Source organism: Spodoptera frugiperda, chromosome 26 (genome assembly GCF_023101765.2).
Source record: "Spodoptera frugiperda isolate SF20-4 chromosome 26, AGI-APGP_CSIRO_Sfru_2.0, whole genome shotgun sequence".
NCBI lineage: Eukaryota > Metazoa > Arthropoda > Insecta > Lepidoptera > Noctuidae > Spodoptera > Spodoptera frugiperda.
The window spans coordinates 6,494,067-6,509,162 of NC_064237.1; the positions used below are offsets into that span (position 1 = coordinate 6,494,067).

Genomic DNA, 15,096 nt, shown 5'->3' on the forward strand with positions numbered 1-15,096 from the left:
AGCTTTATACGACAAGGGCTAAAGGGCGCACGTATGTCACCAGCTCGATATCCATTGATTGAATTTTGTACACTTAACGTGCCTCGATCATGGAACAAAAGTTAATCAACGTTTGCTTGATACAATACAGTTCAATTATTTTGATGGAGTCCAAAGCAATCACTGTTTCAAAGCAATTTTACTATATTGAATAGTTACATACAAGTTATTTGTTTGTTGTGTATATTAAGTTAGTCATTAAGGTTCAATGTTGCGTAACTAAGCTAGCAGTTTGTCCAAAAATCGGTCAAGTGCGTTAGGTTAATTATCGGGGGTATTAATTTTACAGCCCTTTAATCTTTAATCAATGTTAACCCTTAACTGCTTCGTTGATCTGATGGTCGACTTCTGAACACGAGTTTCGACTCAAGTTTTATACATATTTTACTTAATTTTAACATTATAAATTCATATCTTGCTCCTTATTATATAAGATTCATATAATAACGTTATTACTCTTTTGGTAAATTGCACATAAATAATCCAAAATGTTCTTTATTAAGTATCTATTTGATATAAAAATCACCACCGGTGGTGGTGGTCATCTGAGTCATGCAAAAAACGTTCAACTAGTATTAATAATACACAAAAACCACGACATAGTTTGTATAAACTAAGGGCGGGCTGTAATTAGATTTAAAAAGAGACATTTTTTATTAATTTTTTCTCTAACACTAACTCATATGATAAAATTCATTTCGCCTGAAGACGACTATCTTTAAAACGTATTTTTAGTGTCTTAAACATATAATTTTTTATCATAATCATAAAAAAAATATTCCTTATATCAACACTAAACAATTAATTGAAAACAATATTACACTTTCTACTCAAAAACTCCAATAGCATCTGTATATCAAAAGACAAGCTCACACAAAACCGAATCATCATTAATTAACATTGAAATCGTAAATTCATGCATTCTGTAAACAACGTTGTAAGGTCTCAATTACTCAAGTTCCGAAAATAAGTCGTCTTTATTAGCATCATGTTCACCTTTAAAAGGGTCTGACGGGGCAATAAAAGTGTCCATTTGTAATACCCTCATCAAGTTCATCATAAATTCCAGGTTTATTAAGTGATGTTTAAAAAAAGCCTTGATATTTTCGAACTGCAATTTTTACTTCATAATGTGGTCCAGATTGATTTTTATTAAAAGTGAAGTTTCAATTAGATTATTTGTAGAAACTGAATGTATTTTTGCTGCACCTGTTCAGTATATCGAGATAATTTTTTGGTACTGCTAGCCTAAAGAAGTCTTGCAAGCAGATCCTAATAAAGAGAGGCGAACAACCAACTACTACAGTCGCGTTACTATTGTAGCAACGCGATTGTCGTTGCGTCGTGTCTCGCAGAATGTTTCTCATAAGCCTCTATCATGGCTTGAAACTAGTCGAGTTCCTCGTCAAACAGTTACAATTCGATAACATTGTAATTAATCTGGAGTGAAGTTAATAGATATTTTACGAAATACTTCTAATCTTTAAATGTCCTTACGGCGACCTCTTTTCATTAAAAAACTTAAGAATATTGATTCTTGTTTTACGAAACATTTTCGTAGCTTAAATAAGGTATGGGTACGCCCATATAAGTTAGGGATATTTATTAGAATGTCAGTCGAAAGCGCTGTGCTCGATATATTCCCGTAGGGACTGTAGTTTATGTCCTCTGTGACAGGTAACGGTACCAATCGCCCTTTTCTGAGCAATACACAGAATATATGATTAATGTGTCTGATCCAAGAGAAAAATAAATTCGTAGAACTTTTTATATCGCCTCTGACGTAAGATTCTTGAGAGCAAAACTTAAATATACTCATAAAATACTAAAAATGCTGAAGTCTTAATACACATCTATTTTTGTAGGTCAAATGTCTAAAGAACATAAAATAATAAGCAATTTTTCCGAAGCCATTGCCAACAATAAAACGATTCAAGTAGGTATTATAGGCGAACCATTAAAAAGCACGCTGTCCATAAACCGTAACCACAAGCACTTGCTAGCTAAGTCATAAAAGCCATAATAGTACAGTCAACTTTACCGTTCCTCTTCTCAGTTCCAATGAACGTGCTGGTTTTTAATTAAAACCCAAGTCGAAATGAAAAAGTCGGAACGGCTCCTTGCTTCGCCGTCATTAGAGCCGCCCTCATTCCAATCTGAATCCGATATCAGGCCGTGATACAAGAAACTTTAAAACAAGTACAATTCATTAGGCTTGCAATAAAGGCATCGCTAAATCGGCCGTTAAGAAACGACTGTTCAGAAACTCGCTTCCAACTTATTGAAACTCAGTTCTCGAATCAATTCGAATGAGTGTTTTACACTTTCCATGGCTTCGAATGGAATAAAAAGGGGTTCTATTTGCCAATTATTCAAATGGGAGTCTGCAATTCTAAAAGGATAAAAATGTAACACGATTCTGTAAATATTCGGACGCGATCTGAATTAGAACGAGTCCCAAAAGGATTTCGGCCTGAAAGTATCGAATTTACTTATGCTAATCTTACGTCACCCGGAGGATAAAAGTCTGTTTCGACACTAATTAACTTACAATGAACGGTATTGTGTATTTTATATAACAAAGACATTTTGGCCTATGTTTTACTTCGACAAAGTCGTTGCTACGAGTATCAATGGTATTATGAAGCTATTGTGTTCCAAATCACAGCAGACGCTGTAACTTCTAAACTGACAAAAGAAATTGAGACCAAAGTTATTGAGAAACAATGATTACTCATTTCCATAGAAATGTCGATTAAGCATTCGAAAATAATATAAAACCAAAGCATTAGGTAGGTATTATGAAAGACGAATCTCAATTTATGTATCATAGTATTATATGTTAATTCAGTTCACATACTGATTAATTTGTGAATAGATATGCTTTGTATTAAAATAATACGACAATTTTAATTTTAACTTTTAAAACATTTTTTTTATAAAGCCTGACTGATTATTTAGAAAATATCATTTACATTTCAAATACAATAAACACCTAAAATATTATATCATGGAGTATAATAAACGTTGTAAATCTGACAGTACAGATATTAATTATTACGCAGGCGTTTACTAAAAAAATAATAGTTTGCTTTATTGTATTATAAAGTGCTTATTAGCGCAAAAACACTTAAATTACTTTTCAAATTAATATAATATTATTAGAGCTACATAGTATGATGAATGATGAACACTACAAGTACAAATTACTCATAATGAAAACGTTACAAGCTCCTAATTGTTGGAAACAATGTTCTAGTACTTACTAAATTGTTTCTAGCTACTTGAAATTTATACTACCTAAAATACTAGCTTTCTAGTTTTTAAACACAAAAATTATAGCTAAAACAATTAATACTAAAACTATACTTTACTAGCCTATCACTGTTTAAGGGTCTGCAGATAGCGAGCAGGGGTAGCTCGTCGCACCACTAGAACTAAAGAGCCTTCAAAGAGCCATCAGATCACCACAGATGGGGCACAGTAGGGCTGATGCCGACCTGGAGCTGCGGACTAGCGTGTTACCGGGCCTCCGCACGCTCGAAAAGCAGGAGTAGGAACGAGGTGGTTTTTAATCAGTAAGAATCTGACATTTCCTCGCGCCTCACCCAAGGCGGAAGAAGTCATTGGATGTTTTTCCCCTGCTTAAAAACCCCTATCACTATTCGTACTGTAATGTAACATATCTTACTTTACCTTAATAATTCACACCCTAAAACACATTCTATTTAGATCCAAAACCAGACTGAATACAATTGTACTACCGGCAATTTACGTATCGACACAGCAGATCAAGCTACTCTAAATAAATTTACGACTTTATATAAACAAGAATAAAGTTGAAAATCGAATAGAGAAATTGGAAAGGTGAAGGTTGATCTGCTAGCGACTGTACATAGTAAGTTAATTATACAAAGCCATTTAGCCACAGGGACCGAGGTACCGATAATTGACCGGTAATACATTTTACGGTTATCGATACCTGAACGTTGCGGTTTCGGCTAAACGAGAACTGTATTGAAACTAATAACCCTAGTTTCAATTTATAATTAGAGAAAACTAGGAATTGAATTAAAACTCGAACTGGCTACTTAATTTAACGTGTCAGTAATCTTCCCAACACACAGTAACTCTAGTGTCTCAAGGCAGCAGTAGAATCGGTTTGGTTTTTAGTCAGTAAGAGTCTGACACTCACTTGCCCCTCGCCTAAAAGGGGTCTCAAGTTGAAGCTGCGGACTGCTTAACGATTAACCGGGGCCTTGGTTAGTAAGGCAGAAGTAGGAACGGGTTAGTTTTTAGTCGATAAGTGTCTGATACCTGAAAAGTATCTCAAATTAGAGTCTCTGTTCGGATCACTTGTTTTCTCAAAACATTATATTCGATGGTATCACATTAAATAACCAAACATGTAAGGTATTATAATAATCGAATAGCTATACACAATAAAAATGATAATCCTCCATTAATAACGGAAAAATATACCTAATTCTTAATTTATTTTTATGCTGCTGTAGATCGGATTTCTTATTAAATATTCGATTTTCCAATAAGCCGCTTAGAGGTGCGCCATAAAAATGAATATTCGAGTAAGTATTGATTTTTATTCGCTATGAAAAATAAAACTTTGATTTACTTTTGAAATCCCTGGTTTACAGTTTGATTTATGTTGCATACAACATCGTATCCATTGTTTTTACAACTATTTTATTATATATGCTTCATCAATCAATGTATCTACCGATTTTATAGTCTTTTTTTTAAATTGTGCCTCAAAAATCAAAGTATTAATTTTAAGGTAGTATTTTAACCAATTCACAATTTTTACGTAATAAAGTAATACATAAAGGTTTCAACATACTTCATTCTTTCGTTTCCTTTACTAAGTACTGAGTACATAATTGTAATGTACATCTAGACTAATACATAAATAAAATTGGAGTATCTGTTGGCAATTTTGATACCACCGCTTTATATTTTTGTTGACAGGTAGCTGATGTACTAAGGAGTAACTAAAGCTACTTTTATTTTAGAAAATAAATTCACAAAATCCGTAATCCACACGAACAAAGCTATGGGCATCAGCTAGTCTATTAAATAAATTAAGTCGATAATTATTACAGTCCGTAATCCGTGCGAACGAAGCAGCGGGTAGCAGCTAGTCTATTAAATAAATCAAGAAGATAATTTTATTATTACAAAACGTCTATGAACGTAGGCCTCCTCTAAGACTTCAATATTATAAATACCAACCCACAAAAAGCAAATCAAAGCCTAAAATACCAAAATTATAATGGTATACACCTACACAATACCTAGGCACAAATAAACAGACTTAAAATAACATTTGAATTCGTATACGAATCTCCATTGAACATAGACTTAAGTATTGAAAGAGAATTGAACAATCTATTATTGCCCGCACCGCGGTCTATCGCGCCCACTTCTTACCGAGACCTTTTGTCGAACATCAATAATAATACTTTTGACCCAACCATTCTTGTTCAAACCTAAGTTTAGATATTTCTAACTGTTAAGAACTTTAGTATTGTCTGTGGTAGCGAAGTTTGAGAGACTAATATAGACGTTTTGAGGTGCGAAATTAAGGCATACAGGTTGTTTGTGACAATCATAACGTTAAAGGTTGAATATCTACATCAAATTCTCAATCTTACACTAATTAGAAACAACTTTGTCTTTTATTTCTCGAGAACATTATACAATGAAATGTTATACATGTTTTAAAATCGAAATATCAATACCACGCTGGCAATCTCAATTCAAAACAATAGATGACAACGGGGTATGAAAATTAAAAATCAATTTAGTCCGCCAGTTAAATAAAGAAAAATATTAGCCAATATTTTTTTTATTTTGTCATATAAGATAACAATACTTAGATAAAACCGAATCAAAGTTTAGGAGTCACGCGATATTTCAAATCGATAAATCTAATATAAAAATAAAAGCAACATATTTTAAAATAATCTACAAGACAGACATTAAAAAAAAATTAGTCATATACCCTTTTATATTGATAGTATCAGTTAAAATTTAGATCGATCCAAAGATTTTGGAATAAGATCAGTAATCAAATTACGATTAGATAATCTTTACAATCAATCTCGATTAGTTACAATATCAAATTAAATTGAAAAAAAAATGTAGAATAACACTTAAGCACGTCTCTAATTACTTATAAACTTTAGAAGCTGTCAATTTGATCGTCCCGTTGAATATCAATTACGGCTAAAGGCTTCCAGTTGACTGATTGTTTAGTACCTAATGTTAGTAATGTGTTTGCGGACCCAACTAAGTACTTATCAAATAGCGGGTCCAACGTTTTGAACAATGTACTGATTTATTACTTACCTTCATTCGTACATAAGTAACAATCACTTATAAATGACTGTCGTACTCAAAGACATTAATGATTACTTAAACTATTCCTTACGAATGATTTGCTCTTACCCCAAAAATGTTTTTTGGAACAAAGTCATTCAATAGTTACCCAGTTGTAACCAATGAAACGAATGTGACGAAATTTAAGAAATAAAACATATTTTGTATTTCAGCATAAGAAAATAAATTATAAAAGTATGGTGTGATATCATGTGTGTAAACTTATATTAATAAACAGTATTTACTCAGCAGCTGTGTCGTATCTTTAAACCTGGCTCTCTTTAATGATACGACAGGAAACATACAGACATTGATATTAACCTCATACAAGTAAGCTATTGAATCATTTCGAATTGTTGTACAGTAACAGCCGTACTTTCATCCTACAGCCCCGTACCTTCCGAGATAGCAACCAACTTGACCTACTATGTATTTAAAGACATCGATTGCTATTACTTCTAGACAAACAAATAACCGCCCACTTGATTTGCGATTCAAAAAAGACGACAAGTCTGATCAAAGTTCGGATTTCAATCAAGGATTTTGTTGTTAATACGGATTTAGAAGGTAATCTTAATATTGTCAAAAGGCTTCTCTAATACCGAATAATCCGATTGTACGAGGACGATGATATTAGAAAAAAGGAGAATCTTTTTTGAAGTAGTTGTTTTGATTAAGTTCTTGTAGCTTAGAATTCTTAGTGATATTAAAAATGATTAATATTATTAGAATAAGAAATAAGGCCACCCAAGTTATTAAAAACTAATTTGTAGGGTTCATCTAACTGCGAATCTGCAGACGGCGAGCAAGGGTAGCATGCCGCCCGACCAGAAGTAAGCCCGTGAGTACGGCGCGTCGCGTTCTGGGGGGGGGCTGTAGAGCTGATACCTGATCCGGAGTTGCGGACTACCTAGCGAGTTACCGGGGCTCCGGCTCGAAAAGGAGGAGTAGAAACGGGATGGTTTCTGGTCAGTAAGAGTCTGACACTCCCTCTCGTCTCGCCCAAGGCGGGAGAAGTCTTTGGATCATTTCACTCACTCATCATCATCTGCAACATCAAACATGAATCTGTTTTATCAAAACTTAAATTAAATAAATAAACCTTACAAAATACGTTTGGAATTTAATATCCAATAACTGTATTGAGACACTCCAGAAAAATATTGAACACAGATTCACGGATTCACGAACAAAAACAAAAAGCCTTTTCTATAAATAAGCAAAAACAAATCAATATAAAAGCGTTTGAAAGCGAAGAAGAAAAAAGGTCGTCATAAAAAAACATTCGGATATCCTGGGAATATAACAAAGTGAAGCGAAGAAGGCCAAAAAAGTGAATGATGGTAGCCACCTTATCTCTACAAGCCTCGTTTGCTGGTACAGATGTTTGCAATCCATCATAAGAGCATTTCCTAAGGAGATGTTTTGTAGCCCCTTTAAAAAAGAACTTGTGTAATCTTTCAATTCGTTGCTAAGTAAGAGTTGAGTACCTACTCGTGTTTTGTACACGTAACGGGTATAAGATAGAAATCTCTACATACATACATATATACGGCATGTTCGTACATACATACATAGGCATTTTGGTAATTTAAGATATAAAAGGCGTGATTTTTAACTGACTTCAAAAAGGAGGTTCTCAGTTTGACCTGTATGTGTTTGTATGTCTTTGTGCGCGATTATCTCGCGTTTGGTTGAACCAATTTTAATGCGGTTTCCAGCATTTCAGACTTAAACAACCTAACACCGAAAGGTGTCTTTAAAAACTTATTTACTTATTTTTTTGGGGTTTTTATCTAACAAAGATATGCTAACCACATCTTACCTTATTCTAAAGTGTACACATAACAGTCTAAACCTTAATTTCTAGAATGATATATGTATACTGTGGTACCATCTTAAGTGAGCGTGGAAAAGAGAATGTTCACCAATTTAGACAATTTTCGACATAACTGTTCCATTCCAAGTGAAACAACTCCTCAACTCACCTTGCACTTAATACTTTAGAAATATTACAAATTGTTAAGTTTAAAAGTTCATGAACATTTTGGAATTATGTTCTTTGCTTGCCAATGTTTTGTGGAACTTTTACAAGGAGATTCTGAAATAGATTATTATGATAAATGATTATTTGTTTTTACTAATAGGTTACAAGGTAACACTTTTACACGTAATTTTTTACTTAAGTGTGAAAAAGGGCTTCCGTTTTGGGAGTGAGGTTACCAAAGGCCCAATTACCCTTACATTCCTATCCCCTTAAACGTGACAAGTGCTTTACTTGTAACGCCAACGGTGTCCAGGGCGGCGGCGATTGCTTACCATCAGGTGATCCGCCTGTTCATTTAGCGGCTTATACCATATAAAAATATTATTTTAGACTTATATTGGTGGTTTAAAATTATTGAATAAAATATATCACAGTGATAAAATTTAAGTACGACTCTTATTTTTGTATTTTTAAATTAATTTTTATGTAGATGGCAGTAAAAAACGTAATTTTAGAAGTTTTTTTTTATAAACATACGCAATGATTAATACCTACTTACTTAATTTAGCGGTGAAGTGTGGAAAGGTCTTTGAACTATTGGATGACTTTGTCAAAGAGTTTAGAGTTAAGGGTAGAAATCTAATACTAGAACATAACAACAAGATCACCTTTGGAATTGAGCTTAAGGTTCTACGCTAAGATTATAAAAAATATGTCCAAGAAATAATCAAATTACCTAACAATTATAACAAAAACCACCAATCCATTTAGTTTCCTTATCAGAAAGTAACCTAAATAAGAATCCTCATACGTGTAGAACTAGAAAGTAAAATAATAAAACAATTACAGTATTCAAACAAAACTCCAATGAAACATAAAACCTTCTCTATACACCCATGCATTGTAATCTCGTTGGAAAACTTTAATGAAAATAGTCACAGAGTAGAAGAATGCAGTATTTCGCTTGAAGAAAATTGCAAACTACTTTCATACTGTTTCATAAGTCTGCATTTACCCATAACTCGTATTGTAAGAAATACATTCAAAGAAATAAAGAAAAGTAAAACAATCGTTTGTTGTATGCTTGGCTTTATTTATGAAGTACTGTTTTATAATAGCGCTTTGTAACTTAATTAAGTCGTAAATAAAATGCTTATTAAACGTGTTTTGACGGTAAAGTTTTTATTGCCGCTTTGATTAGGTGGGGTAAAGTAAATAAAGACAACAGCTGCACGTAAATACAAATGGGGTGTAACGCCCTTTACGGAGATAGATGAGGACCCTCTGCATTTAAGGCTTAGTTCACATCGGAGCGTGAACTTACGAGTCTTTGAGAATGTTTTATAATCGTGAGACATACTAAATTAACTAAAAACTCACGGTTTTCTCACGTTTATTAATGGAGAAAAGCTCTAAAAGAAAAGCAGTTTCGAGTCTTTGAAAATTCTTGTTGTATACCACGCAAACGTATCATTATCACTATGTTATTAACTAGGTGGTGTAAAAAAACTAATAAATAACATTGAAAGCATTCTCCCAGTTATGAGGGAATCTAGACATTTAGTACCTTGAATGAAAAAAATAAATTATTTACCTACTCCTGTCATAGATAAATACTAAAGACTACTTCGTTTGTAATGTCCCTAAAATTCACTTTATGCAATATAGTACATGTACCTTGACATTAAATGCAACATTAGCATGTTCTTATAACAAAAAGAAAACGTAGTCTTGATTTTTTTATAAGCAACAAACAAGCAATTTATTCAAAAAACAACCTTCTTAAAATACTCCCAAGCGTCAATTTACATCATCACATTTTCCCCCACTATAATAGTTTCATTAAGACGCAGAAGGTGTCTCTGTAATCTGCTTACACGGGGAAAGAAGCGTGAATTAGTCACACTATGCGACAAGAGCGCCCCTTATTCCCTCGGGAGAAGACTGTGGCTTAAGTAACGTGTTGTATTAAATTTGCTACAAACCAGATGCTCAGTCCTCTGAGACCGTAAGCCCCACAGTTCCGTTCTCTGAACGTTTGTTTACAATATTTGTTTTTGTGCTTGTAAAATGGAAGGTGGGAAAATAAAGGCTTGGGATTTTGTGTAGCGACTAGTTACTAGACTGTACGTACTCTCAGTTTGAGTGCACGCTTAATAGTGGAAATGATTTTTGCAAGAATTAGCATAAAAAATGCTTTAATTCAATTTGTATCATTCATAGAACCTTAGCAATTATCCCATTTATAAACAAACTTACTTTAACAAACCAAGAAGAGAAAAATATAAAATACCATTGCAACTTAACAAATTAAATTCACTTAGACATTAAACCAATAGGAACTAATAAAATAAAGTAACTTGAGAGAATGCTAAAAGCTTCTCAGAGTATCTATTAATGCTATTAACTCAGTTACAATTATGGAGCTGCTCTTGCATCGACCTACTCAATGCATTCAGTTCTGTAAGTACGACCAGTTGACTATCTATCGTTGGATCTGTTCAGTTAAATGAAAAGCGACGCATACCTACGTAAGTAATTACCGTTAACTAGTCAGTTCCAATTTGTTCGGTATTTTGTTTTATAGACTTTGGTTGCAAATAGATTGCATATTGTTATTTTGAGTTCGTTTTGGTGTTTAGTCGTGACGCAATCAGTATTGTTATAGTTTTAATAGTGAAGTAGTTGTCTTTACTACATCAGCCTGTGATAGTTTATTGCAAAATATGAACCTCTACATAAAAGGGTTTGCCATAATCTCCACGCTTAGCAGGTGAGTTGAAAATCGCAGTTTAAAAGTTTGAGGTTTTTCAAAAAATTACCTAATTGTGTGAAGCCTTAAGACAGATGACCAATTTAGTGTGGGAAAGCCGCAAAAACCCTTAAATTCCTAACCCCCAAAAGGCCGGCAACGCACTTGTAATTGGAACGCTTTTGGTGTTTCGGGTGTCCATGGGCGGCGGCGATTGCTTACCAGCAGGTGATCCGTCTGCTCGTTTACCGGATTATATCATAAAGATTTTGGAAATAATTGCCATTTCTAGTAATATTTTTGTGCTCACATAATATAACTTGCAATAGCATTATTCTTGTTACCTCGAGATTCGAAAGTTCATTATAACAGAAAACCCAAGTTGATGCAAGCGTGCTCCCAGCGAATAGGTAATTGCATACACCAATTCTTTTTTTTAAGGTTCGAACTGGCGCACAGAAATCCGCTTTGTGTTTTTTGGTGTGAAAATGAAGTTTGAATATAGATTGACATTCGGTTTGTGGTTCCGTCGAAATGATTCGACGCGACAGGGGCTAACGAGAAACATCAGACCACTCCGAACGAAATTCAATTACTCTCTGCAATCCTGGGGCCACTTATTGTTTTCGATTTTTGTCACAGTGTTTATTGAAACTGCAGTTAAGTCTGTTTGTAAAAATACAGGATTGAAATAGAATTGTTTTGTTTCTTGATAAAAAATCTTACATGTATTTTAACTTATATTCGTTACATAATGTTTAATTAAGAGAAAGGGAGGACCCTTACCCACAAACTAAAATTGTTAAAAAATATTACAACGTAGGTCAAATATTAATATAAATTAGGGCAAACGAAATTATGTGTTTCGTTGTGTGTTGAATCTTCCCAATTCCCGATTTCTTAACACCCTTAAATTCCTAACCCCCATAAGACTGGCAACGCACTTGTAACGCCTCTGATGTTTCGGGTGTCCATGGGCGGCGGCGAATGCTTATCATCAGGTGATCCGTCTGCTCATTTACTGGTTTACCTATACCATAAAAAAGTCTAAAAATATGGAAATAATCATTAAAAAGCCGACGGTTTTCAGAAACTAATTGCGGGCGTTTCTTTCAAAATGATGACTGTAGTTCGTTTTACTTTTATACATAAAACGATGTCATTAATTAAAAGTTAGGTGATTAGCGCCAAATAAGCTATTCAAGGCAGCGAACATTGAACCCTTTGTCACTGGCTCTGACGAAACTTTCTGTAAATTGATTCATTTATTATGCTTTATACTTCAGTCGGGAGGCAATTAATCGATTATCTGTTCTTAGATTTAATCGAGAAGAATTTTGAGTTAATTGCTATACATCAAAGTCATTGGTTGAACGACTCTTGTTGTTACATATTTAGTTTAATCGTATAGAACAAAATTCATATTTAAAATTGAATGTACAAACGATAACACTATCTAGTTAGCAGGCCACACATCGACACAACTATCATTTACAGCGTTATACAATATACATGTGTGGGTAATTTCATACTAATGTGAACAAAAGTTCCATTACGTACACATTGGTATATAAGTATACTATAATATTTTTGTGTTTGTTATACGTATAAAGAGTAAGGTTGGCTATTAAAATTCTTCGTAAACAATTCGCCCGTTTCAAACGACAATATCTAAACGATACCTACCTATTACATAGTCAATTCAGACAATCCATAGAGCTCACTATGTAGTACCCTTCTAACTGGACAAAGGCACAAGTACTAAAGTAAGAGTAGTTCCTAATCTAATTTATTACTTTATTGAATTCTATTGAAATGTTAAGTCGATTTGACTCAAGCCTTTTAGTGTACTTTTCTATAGATTTTTTTAAGATTTTTATTTCACTAGCAGCCTATACGACCTATGCCCAGGTAGGTAGACATTATTTACCGATGTTTCAAAACCAAAATTAATCATAGTGGCGCTTGGAGATACGAGATTGCTGCGCATCGTGTCTCGCGTTCGGTAACCAAATGGAACGATTCAATGTGTGGTCCACTGTTTTCCAGATCTGGATGCGATATAAGTATAATTATTTAAAATTTATAAGCGCTTCTACGATATTTAGGTACAGTAGAAAATCTTAAGAAACTAGTGCGCCTCACCATCAACGATTACATCACTACTTACCATCAGGTGGGATTGTAGTCAAGCATTAGTTTTTATCGAATAAAAAAAATCTTAAAGTGAAGACAACGATTATCATAAACAGGATTTATTTTTATTTATTTAAAAAAATCTTCCTACACTCTCATTACAGAATTTTGCGACAGTTATGTACACAAAATCCAATCTCTTATTTTAGATATAACTACGCATTACACTAAAGTGCCTACCGTCTGATAGGTACTAACGATACTCGTACTTGTACATAATTTAACATAATTTGTTCATTTAAGGAGGGCAGGTAATATCTACTTAGCTTGAAAACAGGAAGGCCTATCAATTAGCCGGTCCATTGACGCGAAAAAACTGCCATCTCTCTACAAAGGTCCGGAGCGAAATTTCGAGAGCATTTATTTGCGTAATTCTCATTATTTTAATGACTACATATAATTTTACGTTCCCGGCCGAATTAAAATTAACAAGAATAAATTGGTTGTTTGTACAAAGGTGTTATTTTAACGTATCGATATTATGATATGGATGTTAATTAATTTGATTATTAACTTAACAAACTGGAAAGTGCTGATACTGGAATTGTTATATCTTTTAAAATTTATATTTGTTTAATTAAAATTGTAAATGCTTAGTTCGTAAAAGTTCTTTACTTAATGCTTCACGGTCATAGCCCCGATTACGAGTCCCTTTTTTCGTAGTGAATAGCTCTCATAGAGTTTAGTAAAAAATTATTGATGGAGACTTATGTATGATTCCAGACTTTTTTTATATAAATGGGGAAAACAAGCATGTATTTTATCTGATGGTAATCACCAGACACCGAAACAAGAGGAACGTCATAGGTGCGTTGCCGGCCTTTTAAAAACTGCTCTTTTCTTGATGGTTTGAAAACATTATAAAAAAGTAAAATGTGACGTCAAATGTTTTACACTATATTTTCTGTTACATGCACATACATACCAAGTTACTTATCATTCATTTTGATCTTACCACAGTCATACTTAGTAAAGTCAGTAACGAAGTTACTAAGTAATTCATCTACGGCGTACACGAGTAAGTAAACACCTCCGCTACTAAACCTCGTACCTACAAGAACGAGTGTCGAAAGGGCTATAAAATATGAAGTTCGACAACTATTACTAGAAAAGCGAGTAAGAGCCCGAAGCACCCGAACGTCGAAACAAACTTGGATCGTTTGCGGGGACACGGTAGTAAGACAGATGGTGCCACGAAGATAGTTCTGAAGGCCTGTCTTCTTAATGCGTCAAGAAAGTCTAAAGTTATTTCGGTGAAGAACTGAGCCTCACTTTGTAAGTACCTTTTCGGAGACGTATTACTAAGTTCGGGTATTACTTACGACTACTCTGCCTGGCTTAACGAGGTGTCTAGTTATAAACGTAATCTAGCATTTGATCAAGTTAGTCCATAAAAGTGTTGTGTGTTTATCAAAAGTTGTTAAATGAAGGTGCGATTTTATGAACCTGAATTATTATCTTTTAGCTTCTGCCAGCGGCTTCGCCCGCGTCCCAGTGGAATAAAATTTATCCTATCACTCAATTCAGCTCATACCCTGTCTGTATACCAAATTTCATTAAAATCCGTTCTGTACCTTCAGCGTGATTGACCAACAAATATCTAAACATCCAAACAAACAATCTTTTACATTTATTATAATAGAAGTGAGATTAGTTTTATAGTAGTGAAGAATTCATTAACCATAAGTATGTCAAGTCAGTAGTGATTGCAAAATAATAATTG

The 15,096-nt window shown here is 33.8% G+C and overlaps 1 long non-coding RNA gene across 1 annotated transcript; it reads left to right on the forward strand.

Moving 5' to 3' along the window:
* Window positions 1–11,148: 11,148 nt before the first annotated feature.
* Window positions 11,149–11,874, forward strand: LOC126912541 (uncharacterized). Its single transcript, XR_007707264.1, has 2 exons — window positions 11,149–11,198; window positions 11,619–11,874. It is a non-coding gene; the product is annotated as an uncharacterized LOC126912541 (long non-coding RNA).
* The last annotated feature ends 3,222 nt before the right edge of the window (window positions 11,875–15,096 follow it).